Source organism: Otolemur garnettii, unplaced genomic scaffold (genome assembly GCF_000181295.1).
Source record: "Otolemur garnettii isolate 467f Iridium unplaced genomic scaffold, OtoGar3 scaffold00004, whole genome shotgun sequence".
Taxonomy (NCBI): domain Eukaryota; kingdom Metazoa; phylum Chordata; class Mammalia; order Primates; family Galagidae; genus Otolemur; species Otolemur garnettii.
This window is the reverse complement of record NW_003852399.1, coordinates 1,055,158-1,075,235: the sequence shown is the minus strand read 5'-3', so window position 1 is coordinate 1,075,235 and position 20,078 is coordinate 1,055,158. Positions and strand designations below refer to the sequence as shown.

The following is a 20,078-nucleotide window of genomic DNA, read 5'->3' as shown; positions in this document are numbered from 1 at the left end:
CAGTATTCTGCTAGATGTGGCAGAAGACTTACAGGCAATGTGTTCAGCTACAAGACTCATTTTCCAGTTTCTCTTATAGCTGGCATGGCTGTGTAGCTAAACTTAGCCAGTTGGACAGAAGCAGAAGTGCTATGTAGGACTTCAGGGGAAGGGAGAGCTAACTCAGCTGGAGGAAGACCCCTGTTGCTCTCCCTTCTTCTTCCACCCTGGTACCTGTAATGTGGATGTGATGGCTGACATTCCAGCAGCCACTTTGGATCATGAGGTAATATGCTAAGGATAGCAGAACCAAAGAGACAGAAAAAAAAAAAAAAACAAACTTGAGTTCGTGATAACCATAATACCATCATCTGGCTTTATATTTTTTTCCATATTTTTCTGTTCTGAGTGGAGAATTTTTAAAAAAAAAACACCCTAATTGCTAATGTTACTGGGTTTTTGTTTATGTGGAGTTGAAATCTAGTCCTAACTTAAGACACTGGACCCATGAAAATGCTAAACCAACTAAAAATGTATGAAAATAGCTCATCTCAGAAGCAGTCAAATTAGAAGTATTCCATTAGAGTCATTTTCCCAACTTGTCCTCTACAATTTAGATTCTATACTTAGAGACTTAGGGAGCCTATTCAATTATGCTAAAGACACTCACCTAGGCCTATTTAGTGGACTCCTGGAATCGCTGAAAAGACTGGTCTCAATTCACCAACTACAGCCATTACATTTTATAAGCACTTAAATTTCATCTCAGGAACTGCTTCAGAAATACAGCCACAGAGGAGCCAACAGACTCCCACAGAGTAGATTTCTGAGGAAGCAAATTTATTTATACAACCCTTATACAATTTGGTTAAGGGAGAGGAGACAGGGCAGATTCCAAACAGGATGTAAGATGGTAAAACTAAAAGACTTCTTTGCTTTAAAATCACTGTTCTGCCCAATCTCTCCAGAGCAATCATTTAAAATTCCACAATTATTTTCCCTGCCAGCAAGACAAATGGCAGTGGACTTGCCCCAGCTGAAATGGAACCCCAGTTTTGTTGTTTATTTGTTTACATAAAATCAATGTGATACGTATAGATGTCTTATAAATAACCCTAAAGCAGGTTGATACAGCACTGTTCTGTCAAGAGTGGCTTTTCTTTGGTTATTCTTCCTTCTCATTAGTGTTCTTTAAAATTCAAGCCACAATGACGTAAGTGAGGAAGAAACATTTGGAAGAAGGAAAGATTTTTCCACACTGTTTTTTTTCTGTAGCTTGATATGTCTAATTTTGTATGCACTATGGATGACTAGAGCTGGTAACCCAAATATTTTTTTTATGAGGGCAAAAATTTTGGTTTTATTTTATATTATGGGCTGTTGTCTGAGAAGAGAATTCAGGTTAAAACTTATTACAGTTCTTTCTTCAGAACTTCTGTGGCATTTTCACCACCCTACTTTTTCCTTTTCTAAAAGTATACATGGATGGCATGTACACCTACACGCACACACACACAGAGTCTCATCTTTTCTAGAACACAGGAACCAGGTATTATACCACACAGATCTCCAGACAGACAAATTAATTTCTACCAAGTCCATGCATCAAAACCCATGCATTTTAATCCCAGGTACACCCTGTCTGCTCTTACTTGGGCCCTGTCTTCTCTTACCTTACACATACTTCTAGTAAGCTTGGTGAGCTAGTTTATAGGCCTTCAGTAAACTGAACAGAGCAGATGTGCTGGGAATAGTGAGAAGGGGCAACAAGGAAGAGGGAAAAAATACTAAACACAAACTATACATTTGCTTATATATCACCCCAAGAAAAAGGAAATTCTAAATACACAGACCTGCTAATGAAGGCAAACTATTCTACTCCACTGCTCCCAGCCTCAATAATAAGTGATATTCAAAATGATGTTCATTTGTAATTTTAAAAAGGCTTGAGGCATGATGCTATATTCTAGGCAGCATGTTAGATGTAGATCTTTAGGAGGGCTTCCAATCAAACCAGCAAAAATAACATTAAAAAAAAAAAACATATTTGGCATTCCAAAGCTCTGTAGAAAAAGCAATTCCTTTAAGAAAAGCTCCCACTGTCAAGCCAAGTGCAGAACTTAGAAGTTGAAAGACCAAGGATCAAATCCTGATATTTACAAGTCACAGACATTGGGTGAAAGATTCAATTTAGGCCAGGTGTTGTGGCTCACTCCTGTAATCCCAGCACTTTGGGAGGCTAAGGAGGGAGGATCACTTGAGGCCAGGAGTTTGAGACTAGCCTGGCCAACGTGGAGAGACCTCATCTCCACGATTTTGAGTAATAAATTCTCAAAAATCAGTCAGGTGTCACAGTGTGTGCCTATAGTCTTAGCTACTTAGGAGACTGAGGAGGGAGGATCCCTTGAGCTCAAGAGCTTGACGTTATAGTGAGCTATGCTGATGACACTGCACTCCAGCCTGCACAACAGAGTAAGACCCCATTTCTTTTCTTTCTTTTTTTTTTTTTTAAGTTTTTGGGACAGAGTCTCACTTGGCACTCAGGCTACAGTGTGGTGGTGACATCATGATAGTCTACTGCAACTTTATTTTTTTTTTATTAAATCATAGCTGTTAACATCAATGCAATTGCAACTTTAAACTCCTGGGATCAAGGGATCCTCTTGCCTCGGCCTCCCAAGTAGCTGGGACTACAAGTGCCGCTGCACTAATGTTTCAATTTTTATTAGAGACAAGTCTTGCTCTTACTCAGGTTGATCTCAAACTCCTGTGCTTAAGTGATCCTCCCCGCCTCAGCCTCTCAGAGTGCTAGGAATATAAGTGTGAGCCACCACAACCAGCCAAGTGTCTATTTCTAAGAAAAAAAAAAACAAAAAAACAAAACTCAACTTGGTTCAGACACATTTTCCTTATCTCTAAAGTGGGATTAATAACAACTGTAAATATAAAATATGGTAATGTATGTGCGAGTACAACTTCTATGTTCCATAAATGTTCATTCAATCCACAGAATGGAGATCTTTACTATGTATGTGAATCTTCATTGTTTTCAATGAAACTATTATAATTATTCTTTGCTCTGATGATGTTAATTAAAACAAGAGGATAATACAGAAGGTGTCAAAAAATGTATTCACATTTCGAGAAAGGAAAAACTTGCATTAAAATTGTAATACTCAATATATCAATAACAAAAAATGAATAAAGTCACATTGAACACCTCTTCTAATTACAATTTTAATACAGTTTTTTCTTAGCTTAAAATATGTATACTTTTTTTGGCGCCCTCTGTATAAGCACCTTCATTTTTAAGAATATACTCAATAGAAATATGTACATATATTCACCAAAAGACAAGTATCATTATGTTTACAGAGCTATTATATATATAATTTATACACACATGTACACATACGCACTCTCAGGAACAAATACACATCTTTTTTTTTTTTAGACAAAGTCTCACTGTGTTGCCCGTGGTAGAGTGCTGGGGCATCACAACCCACAGCAACCTCAAACTCTTGGGCTGAAACAATTCTCTTGCCTCAGCCTCCCAAGTAGCTGAGACTATAGGTGCCCACCACAATGCCCCGCTACTTTTTTGTTGTAGTTGTTATTGTTATTTGGCAGGCCCAGGCTGGGTTAAACCCACCAGCCCTGGTGTATGTGGCCAGCGCCCTAGCCACTGAGCTACAGGCGCAAGCCACAAATACATATCTTAAACTAACAACTCCATAAGATCCTATGGTGGACACAGATGCACTCCACTCCTAGACTTTATATTCCAGACTCTTTGTGGTCCTGAATTTTATACATACATCTTTCCATTGGTTTGTAAATTTCATAGAATGCCCTATTCTCTGAAGAATAAAATATAAACACACATACACACAAGATCTGGCCTGGGCCCTCTTTCACATTCTCTGATTTGAAAAAGAGCCCAACTCCTCTTGCCAGAAAATGGTTCCATATCCAGAGACCTTATGGTACCTGAGTCCCTTGAACTTTCAAATCTTTGCCAAGGTTGATTCTAACACTTCTATATTCACAACAGAGGAAGACTAATACCAGCTGACTTTAAGCAGGGAGATGCTAAGGAGATTAAAAGTGGAAGGAACTTAGGATATCTAGCACTTATAGCAGGCAAAGGACCTGGTGCTTTCAGATGTTTATCTCATTTCATCCTTCACACAACCCTGGAAAAATAGAATGCCCTAAATGAAAGGTATTAAGTGATTCTGAAACAAGTCCTGACTCCAAGTTCACTTCTCTTTCAACCACACCAATAGTTGAAGGCTGCCATACGAAAAACAGAGTGATTCACCACAGATCTGAAATGGATTTTATCTGGGCACAAATTTTGTTCTAGTGCTTCAAAGATCTTCCTATTACCAACTACTGGTACACAAATACTTATGTCTTGCTAAAACTCCAAAGTTTTGGAATCACATTCCTAGGTATGCAGGAAGGAAGGAAGGAAATAAATGAGGTTTCCCTCTAGTTTCACTAGAGGATTTTGAAAGGCACAATATAAAATGTAAGCAAGTGAAGTCCCACCAGCAAAAAAATAGGAGGGCAAAGGAAGGGAGCTCCCACGACTCTCCTCATTGACCTCTGCACTCGGACCTCACCTCTGTTCTATCTCCTTTTAATCTTATACCATCCTGTGAGGGAGGTAAGATGATCCCCACTTTATACAAGAGGAAATTGAGGCACAGAGAGATTAAATATTTTACCTGTATCCTAGCAAGAAGATCCACGTGATTTCAAAGCCAGGACTATTTTTCTGCACCAGCTTCTACAGCTGTATCTTTCCTGATTTAAGAGACAGACAAAGAAGTGGGAAAACACATCTCTGCTTGATCTGATATCCTCGGAGGGGGTATATAATATACCCCCACCCTGCCGCCTCAGCGATACAAACACCGACTGCCACATCATATACAAATTGAAAAAAATTATGATCAATTTGGAATTGGAGTTTTCCTTTCCAGTTGTTCAATCCAGCAAATGTGCGCTCCCAGATGCACATATTACAATAATTCTCCCTCTGGCTGGGAGCTCTTCTTCTGATGATTTTAGTCTGGAAGCACAGAGAACGCCTCCTAACCACAAGGCATGGAAACATGGCCACAAGGCCAGGCTGGGTGCTCCACCCTGAGCACCAGCACATCCTGCCGGGTCCATATAGCCAGGCCCCAGTGGACTTATCCTCTTATCTGAGGAATTCAGACAACGACTAAAGGATGAGGCCCAATTATCTCAGTGACTGTGGCTGCATGCAGCTGGTGTAAGATCAGTGAGGCATTCACTTGCTTCTTAAATTAAAAATTGAAAAGCTCTATTTTCTGTTTTCACATCCAAGTTGAAATAGGGCAAGAGGTGTGAAAAGTTTTCTGAGAGCCACAAAAAAGAATCAGACCTTCTCAAAGTTAGGAGGACTTTAACATCATCTCCCCCATCAAAAACCTCATAAACAGCACAGACAAACAGACATATCAACACTTAGAGTTCTTGAGCCCATGTGTGATTAACAAGTAGACACTGCAGACAGAGCCTTCTTGCTAAGATCAGTCGCTCGTTATTTATTCATAGGACACGCACTGCACCAGCACCTCCTGTCTGCTGGCTTCCGTGTGAGGAGGTGCAGCTGTAAAACAGGAGCAAGGTGAGTTCTCCAGGCACCGGTGGTCAATCAGAGTGTGCAGGTGGCTCACAGGCCACCCTGCACGTCCTCCGATCTGCCACAGACATATTTCAGGGTGCCTTGGCTTCAGACAATGGGACATGCTAAAATGCAAGTGGAAGAAGAGCATCCCTTCCTCTCCGGACTCCAGCCCACACAGATGCCGTGTGAGGGCCGCTTCCACTTCCCAGGTGCATCTCTCCTTCACCTCTTCAGGCCTCTGAGGAGCCGGGGGTGCCCAGCTCACCCTTATGGTTTCCCTACCCCCTGCCCATACTTCTCTCGTATTAAACTCTCCTCAGATTATCTTCTTTTGAATGCACCATCTGTTTCCTGCTGGGACCAGGACTGATGCAGGGAGCAGCATGTAAACAGACAATTACAGCCTAACAGCACAACAGTAACAGACAGTAGTTTCCTAGTGAGGCCCAAAAGCTCTGGAGTCTGACTTTTTGGGATGTGCATCCTGGCTCACCCTGCCTATCTCTGTCAATCTCTTTAATAGCCTCAGTTTGTAACTCTGAAAAATAGGTTAATACTAGTGCCCAATATGGCCAAAAGTATTCAATGAGATAATACAAATAAGCATGCATGGATGCTGACAGATATGTAAAGGCAGGGATTTTTTTTTTTTAGGCAGAGTCTCACTCTGTGCCCTGGGTAGAGTGCTCACAGCAGCCTCAAACTCTTCAACTCACACAATCCCCTTACCTCAGCCTCCCAAGTATCTTGGACTACAGGTGCCCACCATAATGCCCCTGATAATTTTTCTATTTTTTAATTTTTTTTTTTTTCCTAGAAAGAGAGTCTCACTTTATTGCCCTTGGTAGAGTGCTGCGGAGTCACAGCTCACAGCAACCTCCAACTCCTGGGCTTAGGCGATTCCCCTGCCTCAGCCTCCCAAGTAGCTGGGACTACAGGTGTCCACCACAACGCCCAGCTATTTTTTGTTGCATTTTGGCCAGGGCCGGGTTTGAACCCGCCACCCTCGGTATATGGGGCCGGCGCCCTACTCGCTGAGCCACAGGCACCACCCAACTTTTCTATTTTTAATAGCGATGGAATCTCGCTCTTGCTCACACTGCTCTCAAACTTCTGAGCTCAGGCAATCCACCTGCCTTGGCTTCCCCAACTGGTAGGATCACCATGCCCAGCTCAGCAGGTATTCATATACATAGTCAACTGTGTGAGTCCTTCAACAGATAAGTGCCCAATATGCATCTGTTACATGGCAGAAATGCTAAGAGAAATAGGCAAATATGCATCTGCTAAATGATGGAAATGCAAGGAGAAATATACACAGGGGACATAGGGGAAGGGACAGAGCAATGGTACAGAGGAGATCAGGAAGAATTGCACGGAGGAGGCGTTGCTGAGCTGCCTCCTGAAGGAGGTTAGCCAGCAGGATGGCTGGCGAAGGGTGTTCCCGGCACTCGTGCAGCAGGTACAAGTGCAGGGAGGAATGACACATACATCACACGTGGGGTAGTACAATGAGAACAAAGGATGCATTCCAGGAGGGATTGGAGCTGAGGCCAGACAGACAGGCTGGGGTGGCCAGGGCAGGCCTTGGATGTCATGCCAAAGGGTTTGGTCTTTGCTGTAGAAGCGAGGGAGAGCTTCTTAGCTAGCAGGGAATGCAAACATGTTTGATGTTGAGAAGCTTCAGTCTGCCTGCCCTGGGTACAACATGAGCACATAGTAGGTGCCTTACACATGTCTGCTGAATGAACAGATGCACACAAACAGTTCTAGACAGCAAGATCTGTTTCTTACTTGATCTCATTAATGTTATGCCCCATTGTGGGATAACAGAAAATATATTTGGTCTCTGTTCTTGTTCCTAGCACAGAGCTCCCCAGAGCTCTAAAACCTTTGCAATCTCCAGAGTGATAAGAGCATCTTTTCTGTGCTAAAGAAATGACTCAGGGAGAAGCTAACTAGCTTCAGGATGGTGGCCAGAAAGACCTCTGGGGAAGGGAGACAGGCTGGAGGCAGAGTTCAATCACCAAGGGCCAATGACTTAATCAATCATGCCTCATTAAAAAACCCTGAACTATGTGGACTGGGGCTCTAGGAGCTTCCAGGCTGATGAGCACAGTGATGTGCTGGGAAGGTGACATGTCCCAAGACGGCATGGAAACTTAGACCACCACAGGGCCTTTCCCTAACTTTGCCCTGTGTATTTCTTCTATTGTAATACACCAGTAAGAGTAAGGAAAGTGCTTTCCTGAGTTCTCTGAGTCCTAGCAAATCATAAAACTTGGTAAGGAGGCTGTGGAGTCCCCTAATTTACATCTGGTTAGTCAGAAATACAGGTAGCCTCAAACTTGCAAATGACATCTGAAGTAGGTCTGAGCCCTTTGTCTGTGAGGTCTACACTGACTCCAGATAGTTCGGGTCAGTATTAACTTGAATCATTGGGCACCCAGTTGGTGAAGGAAAATTGGAGAACTTCTTGGTGTGAAAAAAGCCCCACACATTTGGGGTAGGAGTGGTGTGAGCAAAAAGACATCACACCCATAAACACTCTACTTCACTGTACGTGCTGGACCCTGCCCACCTGATTCTTTCTATGAGATATTCCCTAGGCTCTCCTGCCAGAGTGACAAAAGCTGACAGTGTTCAGTGGGGCAGCTCTGCCCTCACTGACTCAGCTGCTGATTCAACTGCCCCTCTGGGTGTGGCAGCCAGCAACACTTAGGACCAATCAGACACCACGCCCCAAGGCTGGAACACTTCAAGTGTCCCTGATCCTTGTCCTCAGGCGCCAAAGGTCCAGAGGCTGCAGGAGACTGGCCAGGATCCCCCTGCCACCTCACTGTACTCCCTAACCCCAAGGGCAGCCAGCCAGCCAGTGCCTGGTGAGGTGCTGAAGGGATGCTGTCTCCCCTCCTGTTGAGCACCTGTGTGTTACGCACCCCAGGTTCCCCCAGAAGCACAGGCTCAGTCAAGGATCTGAGTGTAAGGAGTTTACATGGGAAACAATCTCAGGTAGATGAATGAGGAAATAGGGCAGGAAGGAAGCCAATACTGGGCGCTCTAAAGAGCAGGCTACCATTGGAGAGAGATCTAGAGAACACACCTTCATGGTTGTGCACCTGAGGGACAAGGAGCTGGACGAGTTATTCTCCAGCTCTTGTCCTTCCTCAACTGAGGGCCACTCCCCGGGAGTCAACTCCCAGCACTTCTGATCTGACCTGCATACAGCCTGAGTGTGCCAAGAAAGCCCTCTGGAACTGCTGCCCAGGATGTGCAGGGTACGGGGAACCAGTACGTGCCAATGGGATGTAGGCCTGTGGACTCCACCAATCAGATGCAGTCATTGTCCTCAAAGAAGAGCAGGGACAAGTCAAGAAGTAACTATATAGCCCTGGCAGGTAAAAGCAGGGCAGTGCTGATAACAAAGTAGGAGCCATGCTTGTAGTTCCAAATTGTTAGTAGCCACAGGAAAAAAATAAAAAGAAACAGGGCGGGGCCTGTGGCTCAAAGGAGTAGGGCACCGGCCCCATATACCGGAGGTGGTGGGTTCAAACCTGGCTCCAGCCAAAAAAAAAAAGTAAAAAGAAACATAGAAAAATAATTTTAATAATATACATCATTCAACTCAATACACCTAAAATATTATCATTTCAACATGTAATCAATTGAAAAATTACTAAAAATAATAGTCTGCATCTTTTTTTCTTATACAAAGCCCTTGAAAGCTGGTATATTTTTATATTTACAGGACACGTCTATTTGAACAAGCCATGTTTCAAGTCCTTGGGAACCACCTATAGCCAGTGGCTACCATATTAGATGACGCAGTGTCAAGCACCAGTGAGAAGTGCCTACTCCAAGCCAGAAAGGAACTATAGCAGTGGCTTCCAAGGTGCTTAGAATAAAACCTAATCCCCTACATGGTCTAAGGGACTTACATGACATGGCCACTGCCTACCTCCCTGACCTCACTTTCTAAACTTGTGCCCTTTTCCCCCATACCACAGACCTGTTTTTTCTCATTTCTGGAACAGCTCCACCTTAAGGCCTTTGTACATGCTGTCCCCCTTGCCTGGGATAGCCTTTACCCAGAGCTCTGCATGCTTGCTCCTTGTTCCTCTACAGGGTCCCTCCTTCTTGATCACTATCCTCCCATCCCCACTCCCGATCTCTTATTCTCCCTTTACCCTTGTTTGTTTTCTTAAATTACACAGCACCAGAAATCATCTTGTTCAATAATATGATTTATTCATTATATCATCTCTCCCACATACACTGTATCCCCAGCTTCTACAGCAATGCCTGGTCAAATAGAAGGTGCTTAATATAGATTTGTGAATAAATGAATAAACAAGTAACTGCTCTGACAAAGGAAAAACAGAGTAGAGTGGAAGGATCAAACTAGTTCTGACACAGGCACTATGATGTGTTCTCATTTGTATTCCTAGCACACAGCACTGTCACCCAATAGATGCTTGTTCAAAGACAGAAAAAACAATTATGATAAGGAAATGAGGCGAGAGGAGAGGAGGGGTGGCTTTTTTTAGCTAGAGAGAGCATCACAGAGGAAATGGGTCTTAGAGAGGATGAATGGGCATGTGCAGGGATTCCTGGCAGAGGGAACAGAATGTGCAAAGCCGCAAGACACAGAAGAGCATGTCATACTCTGCCAACTCACATAATTGCTTTCCTTCTCCACTAGTGTCCCCCTCTTTCAAAACAAGCACTTGCAAGGCCCTTTATTTTGATCTTCTGCCTGGAAATAACATTTGCTTTCAGTCTGGTCGTCCCTCCATTCTTGCCCAACCTGGCAAGCAGAACGCTCACTTCTCAGACCTCAAGGTCTGGAAGGTGATTCCCTAAGCTCCATCCCTGGGAGGAACGCTCCCCGACTAGTGGCACATGCCTGCCCCCAGTAAGCCTAACACTCGTGTTTATATCCCAGATCTGTTTTTCAAAGGGAAACTCTTTGCAGTGTACTGGAAGCCAGAATGTTGTTAGGACTGAACTACCAGGGACCAAAAAGAAGAAAAAGTTTGTCCAAGAATGAAGCCAGCAAAGAGGACAACAAGGCTCAGAGGACCTAACACAGCCAGGCACTGTGCTAAGTACTCTCTAACTGATTGATTTTATCATTCACTGCAGCCAACTGTGGGATCTATTAGTACCTCCTGATGAAGAAATGGTGTACAGATGGGGAGCTTCCTAATATTTACATATATATTAATATTAATAGTATCACATCAGAAGAAAGAACCTAGGCCTGACGACCCCTGTGGCACCCTGGATCCAGGAGGGCTGAAGCTTCAGCACCAGCCTTAGGTTTTGTTTTTTTCCACTACTTGTCACTAAATGATGTCCAACTGACACAGTACTACCCTATTTCTCCCAGAGAAGTAAAAGGAATTGCCCAGGTCTCCCTGCCACCTTCTCAAGGACACAAGAAGGACTCAAGTGTCTTAGCTCCTTTCTAAAACTGGCCACCTGCCCTTCCTATAGCTCACCGTGAAGACTGCCCTTTGTGACACAGGTCACACTCACCTGCACTCTTATTCAAAGAGGGAAGCCAGAGTCCCCTAATGGGTTATTGGGGTGGCAAGTCAATATTCCATCCTTGCTTGGCTTCAGGTCATCTTCATGACCAAGGAAGATTATGGTAACCTAAGGGCGATCAGAGCCTCAAACAAGATGGGACCCTCTGAGGTGAGATGGAAGGATCTCAAGTTACTAGCAGGGAAGCGCTTCTCTGATTAAAACAAACACACAAACCACTTTCCTCTCCATGCATGAGACATATCTGCTCAAAGGAAGGGGCAATTACAACTTTTCAGGTGCAACATCAAAGCTGTCAACATCACTATGTAATTTCCAACCTGGTCTGCAGACAAGCACTCATTCTGTATTTTAATTGCCACCTTCCCCCTCCTCCTACTCAAAGAACTCCACTGCCAGGCAGGAGGAAGAAAGCAGGACATTGGGATTTGGAAGAGTTGGGCTTCAGAGAGAATGGTGCCTCTTACTATCTGGGGAACTTTGGGCAAGTTACCCTATCACACAATCTTCAATGGCTCCCCATTGCCCAGTCATTGGTTCATTCAACAAACATTTATAAGTGTTTACTATGTGCCAGGCCCTGTCCTCACAGCTATGCACAGTGGTGAGTAAGACTGAGACAATCCCCTGGAGCTTCTAGTTTAGTGAGTAAGACACTGAACATGAATAAAAACAAGATTGTGCCACACACACATGCGCACATACCCTGTCCAAGGCCCTACAGAGGGACCTAAAGTGAGGAAGCTAGCACAGAAAGTGCCCTTGCCAAGGGAGTATCTGGGAAGGCCCCAGAAATGCCTTAGGAATTGGAAAGAAAAGAATTCTTTAAGGAGTCAAGAGAACTCTAGGGCAGCTGAAATGAAGACAAGAAGCACTTGGTAGAGATGCAGCAGGCAGACAGTGGGGGCTGAGGGTTCACATTTCTCTAAGACCAAGAGCCACAAAAAGGCCTCGTCAGTGGTCACAGGGCTCACCCCAGCAGCCCCGCATCTGCCCTGCTCCCATTTCCACTTGCGTCCCAACTTTGGACCTCCAGCTCATCCCACCAAACTCCCCCCTGCAGGGCTCAAGGTCCAAAGTCAGTCTTTTCTTAAATGGGATGAGCTGAACAAAGGAGCTACAAGTAGGGGTAGGCAACATCCCCCTTGGCCTGGAGCAATGGAGGCAGCAGAGATGTTGCTGGCTGATGGAAGTGTTCTAATCCCCTCAGCTCCCCGACTTGATGGATTAAGAACCAAACTGTAGGAACCTTACACTTAGGGTGGTGCGTGTTAGGTCCAAGCCCTCCCCTCCATGGGGAGATGCTGGATGTTAGGGATTCCTTTCCTGATTTCATGGCATAGAGCCCAGGGCAGGGGCATGTCCAAGTATGCCTCAGCTCTTCCTACCAATCAGGTGGGGATGTTTTCTCAGTTGCCCAGTGGGTAGCAGTCTCTTAGAGGGAGCTGATCTGTTAATCAATTTTTATTTGGTGTCTCAGCAGGCTGAGAGTCAGTCCCTTCCTATTCCACCCTGTTGTTGACGCCACTCTCTGAACAAAGACTCTTTGAATACTCACTTAAAGAAGCTGTTTTGAACTTGCACTACTGGCTCTCTCTACTTCTAGTTAGTTGGTAGTCAGTAGGGTGGGCATTTGTGTCTTTGCTTCCCTAGCACCCCCTTCTTCCAGCAACTGCATTCCAAGTTCCTATTGGAATTCCTCTCCCGCAACTCTGAGGAAGTTCAGGTGACATGGGCCTGCCCGATTAGAATAGCCCACAACTCAGTCCACCACTATGATTGGTACATGGCTGGGCACATGACCCAAGTTGAACCAATGGAAATGATTCAGAGATCTTGCAGAACATATAGATGACCTATTCCTCATAACCTAATCCACAGCCCTCAGCTCTGCCTATTCCCAAACCCACACCCTGTCCTGAGGACAACAGAGTGGGGCTCAAGGAATTCAGACAGCAGACTCGGCTGACACGCCCCACACAGGGCGGAGTACCGTGCCTTGCACCCTGTGGACACAGAATCACTACTTGCCACTTTACTGACGAAAACTCCATTTCTAATCTCTTCTTAACAAATGCACACTATTTGGAAACTTCTGACAACCGAACCTCATCCTGCAGAAGCAGCTAGACGTGGATTCCATTCAGTCTCCGTGGCTTAGGAGTCTAACAGTCAATTATCTTGGTGCTGATGAAAAGGCAGAAGCAATGAAGAGCCGCAGCAGGGCTCCCTGCAGCCAGTCCTGCTAATGACCTGTCTGCAAGAACTTTGTAAACCTCACTTTTCAGCTTTGTGGCTCAACCCAAAACAGCCACTCTACTTTTCAGCTTACAAGCACATTTTCTCCCTGGAAGGGTTACCTTGTTAACAATGCTCAGGCCAACCTATGAGTTGTTCATGAGCGCAAACTCCAAATATTTGCAGAGAATCTCTTTCAGGAGCTCACCACACTATAGTAACTCACACAAAGGGCTCCACATTTCATTTTTTTTAAATAGATAAAAATTGTTTTCTACTCAAATCTTTAAAATGTATTAGCTCATAGTTTCCATTTTAAACCACAATCAAATCAACTTTAATATGGATTGGGTAACCAAGGCTGCTGTTTTCCAAGAGTATCTCCCTAAATCCCACCATTCTGGATGACCCAGGAAAGAGAATGTAAAAACAGAGAACAAGGCCCATCAAATAGGCCAGGTCACACCTAGTTTTCAACCACTTGTATACACTTTGTCCATAAAAGGATACAAGTCATAGGCCTAGACTCAGCATTTTATGTTCATGACTAATGTAGCAGAGGTTAATTAATTTCAACAATACATATTTATTGAGCAGCTACTGTGTGCCAGGCTCTGAGCCGGGCGCCAAGGTGACATTAATGATAATCAGCCATCACCATTGTTGTCCACTGGGAGCTTATGGTCTGGTGGGGGTGGCAGACACACAGCAGGGGACACATAATTCCAGATGGTTAAAACGACTAGGAAAAAGACACACAGGGAGCAGCCAGAGGGAATAAAGATAAGGGTGAGGAGGAAGACCTATCTGAGAAAACAGCATTTCAGCTGAGAGTCCAGGACATGAAGACCAGGGGACTGGAGGACAAAAGGTGCAGGGACAGGGTTCTGCGGGCAGAGGAACAACATGAAGCAGAGTACTGAGGTGGGACAGCACTCCCTGAGTGTGAGGACAGAAAGGAAGCCAGTGTGCTGATTGGAGCCTCTTGAGGAAATGGGGTAGGGGTAGGGAAGGTGCAGAAGGAGTCAGGGGCTGGATCACCCCGGCCTTTGTAGCCCACTGTAAGAAATCTGAATTTCACTCCAAATACAATGAGCAGGGGCCTTTGGGGTCACTGTGGGTTTAAGGAGGGGCACAACACGATCTCACGCAGGAGAAGAGAGGAGAATTAGCCATGTTGGACATGTTAAGTTTGAGGGGCCTGCCAGACTTCCAAATGGAGATGTTAATTAGGCATTTGAGATAATCAAAACTGAAACTCAGAGGGCAGACTCAGCTGGCGATATCATTTGGAAGGAGTCAGCTACATGCAGACATCTTCAAAAATATTTCAAGTTCAGGTGGAGTGAGGGGTGCCCATCTGAGAGACTGAGAGAGCAGAGTCACAAGCAGAAATCCAAGCTTGGTGCCATGGAAGCCAAAGCATACAGTGTTTTTAGAGAGAGGGAGTGGTCAGCTGGATCAAATGCTTCCTGGAAGCTGAGTTGACTTGTAGATTAATTCAGAAGCTTTGAGATTTAGAGGTAGGGCTGGGGGGCTGGGGTGAAGTATGCTCATCTTAAAAGGCCCTGCTTAGAACCCAAGGAAAATATAATAAAATGATGAGTGAAAGTGCAAATTGTAGGCCTCTGCCATTTACCAGCAATGTGGCCTTAAACATGTTTCCAAAACCTCCACCAAAGCTTCAGTTTGTCTTTACAATGGAAACAGCAATCCTATCTACTCACAAGGTTGCTGTTAGGATTAAATGAGTTAATAAATAGCAGGTTTTTAAAAGAGAAAAAGTGCCTGGCTCATGTTAAGTACTTAACGTTCGCTATTATTATTGTTGTTGCTATAATAATTAATACCAAGCACTAAGTGCTGGGTTTTACCTGTGTTGTCTCAAGTAAAGACATTGTTACACTCACTTTATAAAAGAGGAAATTTGCCTAAGACCACCCAGGCAGATCTGGGGTAGAACCAGCATTCACATCCATCACACAGCCTGTGATGCTGAGATAGCTGCTTCATATCCAGTGCAAGGGAAAAATCGGTTGACTAATGCACTAACTGTGCTTTTGCTTCAACTTGCATTGCCAGAGGTAATTGTTGGTTTTTAATTGGTTCTGGCATGCTTATAGTTATTAGAAAACCAAACCTTACTTCGCATTTCACAGGATTTAACATGAAAAAAGTGACGAGGTTGTGTTAGATCAGGGTTGGACAAATTGTGCTATCAGAAACCCCAGTTCCTCCCCTGGGGAGGGTACAGCATGGTCCCCTCACGTGTAGGCGCTCTGGGTCCCAGCCCCGTCTAAACCAGAACAGCTCTGCTCTCATCTGCTCTATACACTGAGCTCTCTCTTAAGCTTTCATTTACAGAAAATAGTCTGAGGATACAAAAGTTTGAAAACTACAAGAATTGGTTTTTCTAAACTGCAACTGCCTCAGAATCACCTGTTGTTAAAATGCAGATTCCTGACTCTACTGCAACTTAAGGAATCAGAAACACTTGAGGGAGGGTCTGGGAATTGGCTTTTCAACCAGGTCTCCAGGTGACTTAATGCATATTCACTGAGAACTAGGTAACTTCCTTGTCCCACACAATAGCCACCGCTAACTTCAATTTAATGTAAATTCATTAAAATTAAATAAACTTAAAAATTCAGTGTCTCAATTGTACTAGGCACATTTTATGGGTTCAACAGCAACGTGTGGTTAGTGGACATCACAAACGCGGAACATTTCATCATCATAGAAAATTCTACTAGAAAGCACTAAACAGGGCAGTGCCTGTGGCTCAGTGGGTAGGGCACTGGCCCCACATATGGAGGGTGGAGGGTTCGAACCCAGCCCCAGCCAAATTGCAACAACAAAAAAAATAGCCAGGTGTTGTGGTGGGCATCTGTAGTCCCAGCTACTCAGGAGCCTGAGGCAAGAGAACCACCTAAGCCCAGGAGCTGGAGGTTGCCGTGAGCTATGATGCCACAGTACTCTACTGAGGGCAATAAAGTGAGACTCTGTCTCAAAAATTAAAAAACAAAAACAAAAACAGTCACTTCCAGTGTAAACATTCTAGGACTCAGTCCATTTGAATATTGTTCTTCATATGTTTTATACCAAGGCACCAAACTCAAGATTTTCCACCATTTTCAACTATATCAAAGGTATAATAGGTTACTTAACAATTCGTTACTACATCTACCATATTGGACTGAAATTATCTGTTTAGATATCTATTTCCCCTGACACACTCTGAGTGCCTTAAAGGCTAGAACCATGCATGTATTATTTAGGTGTATTCTCGCGACTACAGCTTAAATAAATGGTTGGGAGTTGTTTAATTGGTCCATAAAACATAAGTGAAATTCAAAGCTCACAGTGAAATGTCCCTGCTAAAAGCATTCGGCCAAATAAAGCACTTGTACCTATTAGGATAGTTACAACCACAAAACCAAAGTAACAAGAATTGGTGAGGTTACGGAGTAATTGGCATCTTTATGTACCAGTGGTGGGAATGTAAATTTGTACAGCCTTTATGGAAAATAGTGTGGCAGTTCCTCAAAAAAATTAAACACAGAATTACTACATGATTGAGCAATTCCACTCTGGGTATATACTTCCCCAAACTGCAAGCAAGGTCTTGATGAGGTATTTGTACATTCATATTTATACTAGCATTATTCATAATAACCAAAAAGTTTAAGCACTCCAATATCTATCATGGATGGACATTCATGGTATATGCATACAACTGAGTATTCAGCCTTAAGAAGGAAGGAAATTTTACACCCACAATAGGAATGAACCCTGAGGACATTATGTTAAGTAAAATAAGCCAGGACAGATAGTATATGATTCCACTTACAAGAGCTACCTAGAGGAGTCTAATTCAGAGAGAATGGTGGTTTCCAGGGACTGGGGCGTGGGAATGGGTGTTGTCATTTAATTGGTACGGAATTTCAGTTTTACAATATGAAAAGAGTTCTGGAGATATATGGTGGTGAAAGTTGCGCAATGGTGTGAATGTATTTAATGCCACTGAATTGCACACTTAAAAATAGAAAAGATGGTGCTTGCTTTGGCAGCACATATACTAAAATTGGAATGATACAGAGAAGATTAGCATGGCCCCTGCACAAGGATGACATGCAAATTCGTGAAGCGTTCCATATTTTTGTGTCATGGCAATTAAAAAAAAATAGAAAAGATGATAATTTATATGTATTTTACCATAATTAAAACTTTTTTTTTTTTTTTTTTTAATTTTTAGAGACAGAGGAGGTCTTACTATCTTACCCAGGCTGGTCTCAAAGTCTCAGCCTCAAGCAACCCTCTCATCTTGGCCTCCCAAAATGCTGGGATTGTAGGCATTAACTGTCACACTCAGCCCTCAATAAAAGCATTTTAAAATAAAATTTAAAAAGTAAAAAGCATTCACTATTATCAACCAGAGAAAATATAACAGTCCTCATGGCTTTCTGAATCTATCCAGCTATACCTTAGGCAGGTGCTGGGAGCAGGAGGAGGTGGATATCAAGAAGAGACACAGGCATTGTCACAAGGCTGACCTGTCATCTCGCCTCTTTAGAGGGAGCATCAGGTCAGAGGGGTCCTCTGGGTTCTCTGGAATAGGAACCACTTCAGTCTTGACCCATCTAGCTGGTCACCAGAACCTTTCCAGAGGGAAACGCTTCACCCTCGAGGTTTGATGCCATGTCTAGGGGAAGAATCAAGGGGAAATTTATTTTTAGAGTTGTACAGGGGAGCCCAAGTTGGGAACCCCCAACCTATTACACTTATATTTTGGTTCATTCGCTTGTTTGTCTCACCTTCTCATCTAGTTGCAAACTTTTTTTTTTTTTTTTGCAGTTTTTGGCAGGGGCTGGGTTTGAACCCACCACCTCTGGTATATGGGGCCGAGGCCTTATTCCTTTGAGCCACAGGTGCCACCTCCAAACTTTTTTTTTTTTTTTGAGACAGGGTCTCTCTCTGTTGCCCAGGCTGAAGTGCAGTGGAATAATCACAGCCCACAGTAACCCTGAGCTCCCAGGCTCAACTGATCCTCCTGCCCCAGCCTCCCAAGTAACTCGGAGTAAAGGCACATGCCACCACACTCAGCTAAGTTTTAAAAATTTTTTGCAAATGTGGGATCTCGACATGTTGCTCAGGCTGATCTTGGACTACTGGACTCAAATGATCCTTCCCCATCTGCCTCCAAAAGTACTAGAATTACAGTCTTGAGCCAATCTTTTTCTAGGAATATTCTGCATACAATTTAGACTTTACAATGAATAATAATAATAAAGATCAGCATTTAGTGAGCAGCTAGCATGTGCCAGGCCCTGCACATGGGCTTCATACGTGTTATCCCATTTATTTCTCAAAACAATCCCACATGTGACAGTTTTGTTACTGGCTCCACCGTATAGAGGAGAAAGCTGAAGCACGGAGAAATTAAGGCACTTCCTCAAAAATAAAGCTTTCTTTTTTTTAATAGGACAGTTATATCATGAGCATTCTTATGATTTTAAAAAGGTAATCATCATCTTTTATTTTTATTTATTTATTTCTCTTCTTTTCTTTTTTTGAGACAGAGTCTCACTATGTCACCCTCAGTAGAATACCATGGTATCACAGCTACCCTCAGTAGAATACCATGGTATCACAGCTACCCTCAGTAGAATACCGTGGTATCACAGCTGCCCTCAGTAGAATACCGTGGCATTACAGCTCACAGCAACTTCAAACTCTTGGACTTAAGTGATTCTCTTGCCTTAGCCTCCTGAGTAGCTGGGACTACAGGCGCCTGCCACAAAGCCCAGCTATTTTTGGTTGCAGTTGTCATTGTTGTTAAGCAGGCCCGGGCCAGGCTCGAACCTGCCAGCCTCGGTGCATATGGCCAGTGCCCTACTCACTGAGCTGCGGGGGCCGAGCCCATCATCATCTTTTAATGGCTACATTGCTTTTCATTGTTTTACCTTCACTTATTTTTCATCGTTCTGTCCCTAATTTGCTAACTCATTGCTCATTGTAAGGCAGGTTTTTATCTTTTTTGTGGCTATTTCAACTATTTATAATTTCTAATAATGTTACAATGAACACTGTTATGTGAAGTGCACTTTCTACTTTTCTGAAAAACTTTCCTTAGGAAAATTATGGGGAAGTATTCTGGTAGTAAATGGCATTGACTATAAAAACAAGATTTGTTTTTTTTTTTTTTAAAGACAGGGTCTTGCTTGTTGTCCAGGTTGGAGTGCAGTGGCCTGATCATAGCTCACTGCACCGTTGAACTCCTACCTTGGCCTCCCAAATCACTGGCCACCATGCCTGGCCATAAGAGCCACAAGATTTTTCATCCAGGGGAATGTGCTGAATAAGCCTGGCACATCCCTCTCCTCAGGTGTGATATGTTTTGGAATACACCCACACACAGGCACCGGACATTTCCTATAGGCCAGGTGCTCTTTTGAACACTTTATTTGATGTTATCTGGTCCTCGAAAGACAGGTGGGGGGAAGTATAGAGGAGACACCTGGAGGCAGAGAGGGAAGGACACATACCCATGCTCACATACCAGCAAACAACAAACAGAACCAAGAGAGGAACCTGCACTTTTAACCACTAGGCCAGGCTTTCTTTTTTTTTTTTTTTTTTT

At 43.7% G+C, this 20,078-nt stretch overlaps 1 protein-coding gene and 1 non-coding gene across 2 annotated transcripts in view; one reads left to right on the top strand and one right to left on the bottom strand.

Moving 5' to 3' along the window:
* The window catches only part of ASAP1 (ArfGAP with SH3 domain, ankyrin repeat and PH domain 1), a 345,855-nt gene that overhangs the window by 288,743 nt on the left and 37,034 nt on the right, over nucleotides 1-20,078 (bottom strand). The window lies entirely within an intron of this gene.
* On the top strand, nucleotides 17,493-17,599 carry LOC111728130. The gene has a single exon (XR_002775520.1). It is a non-coding gene; the product is annotated as a U6 spliceosomal RNA (small nuclear RNA).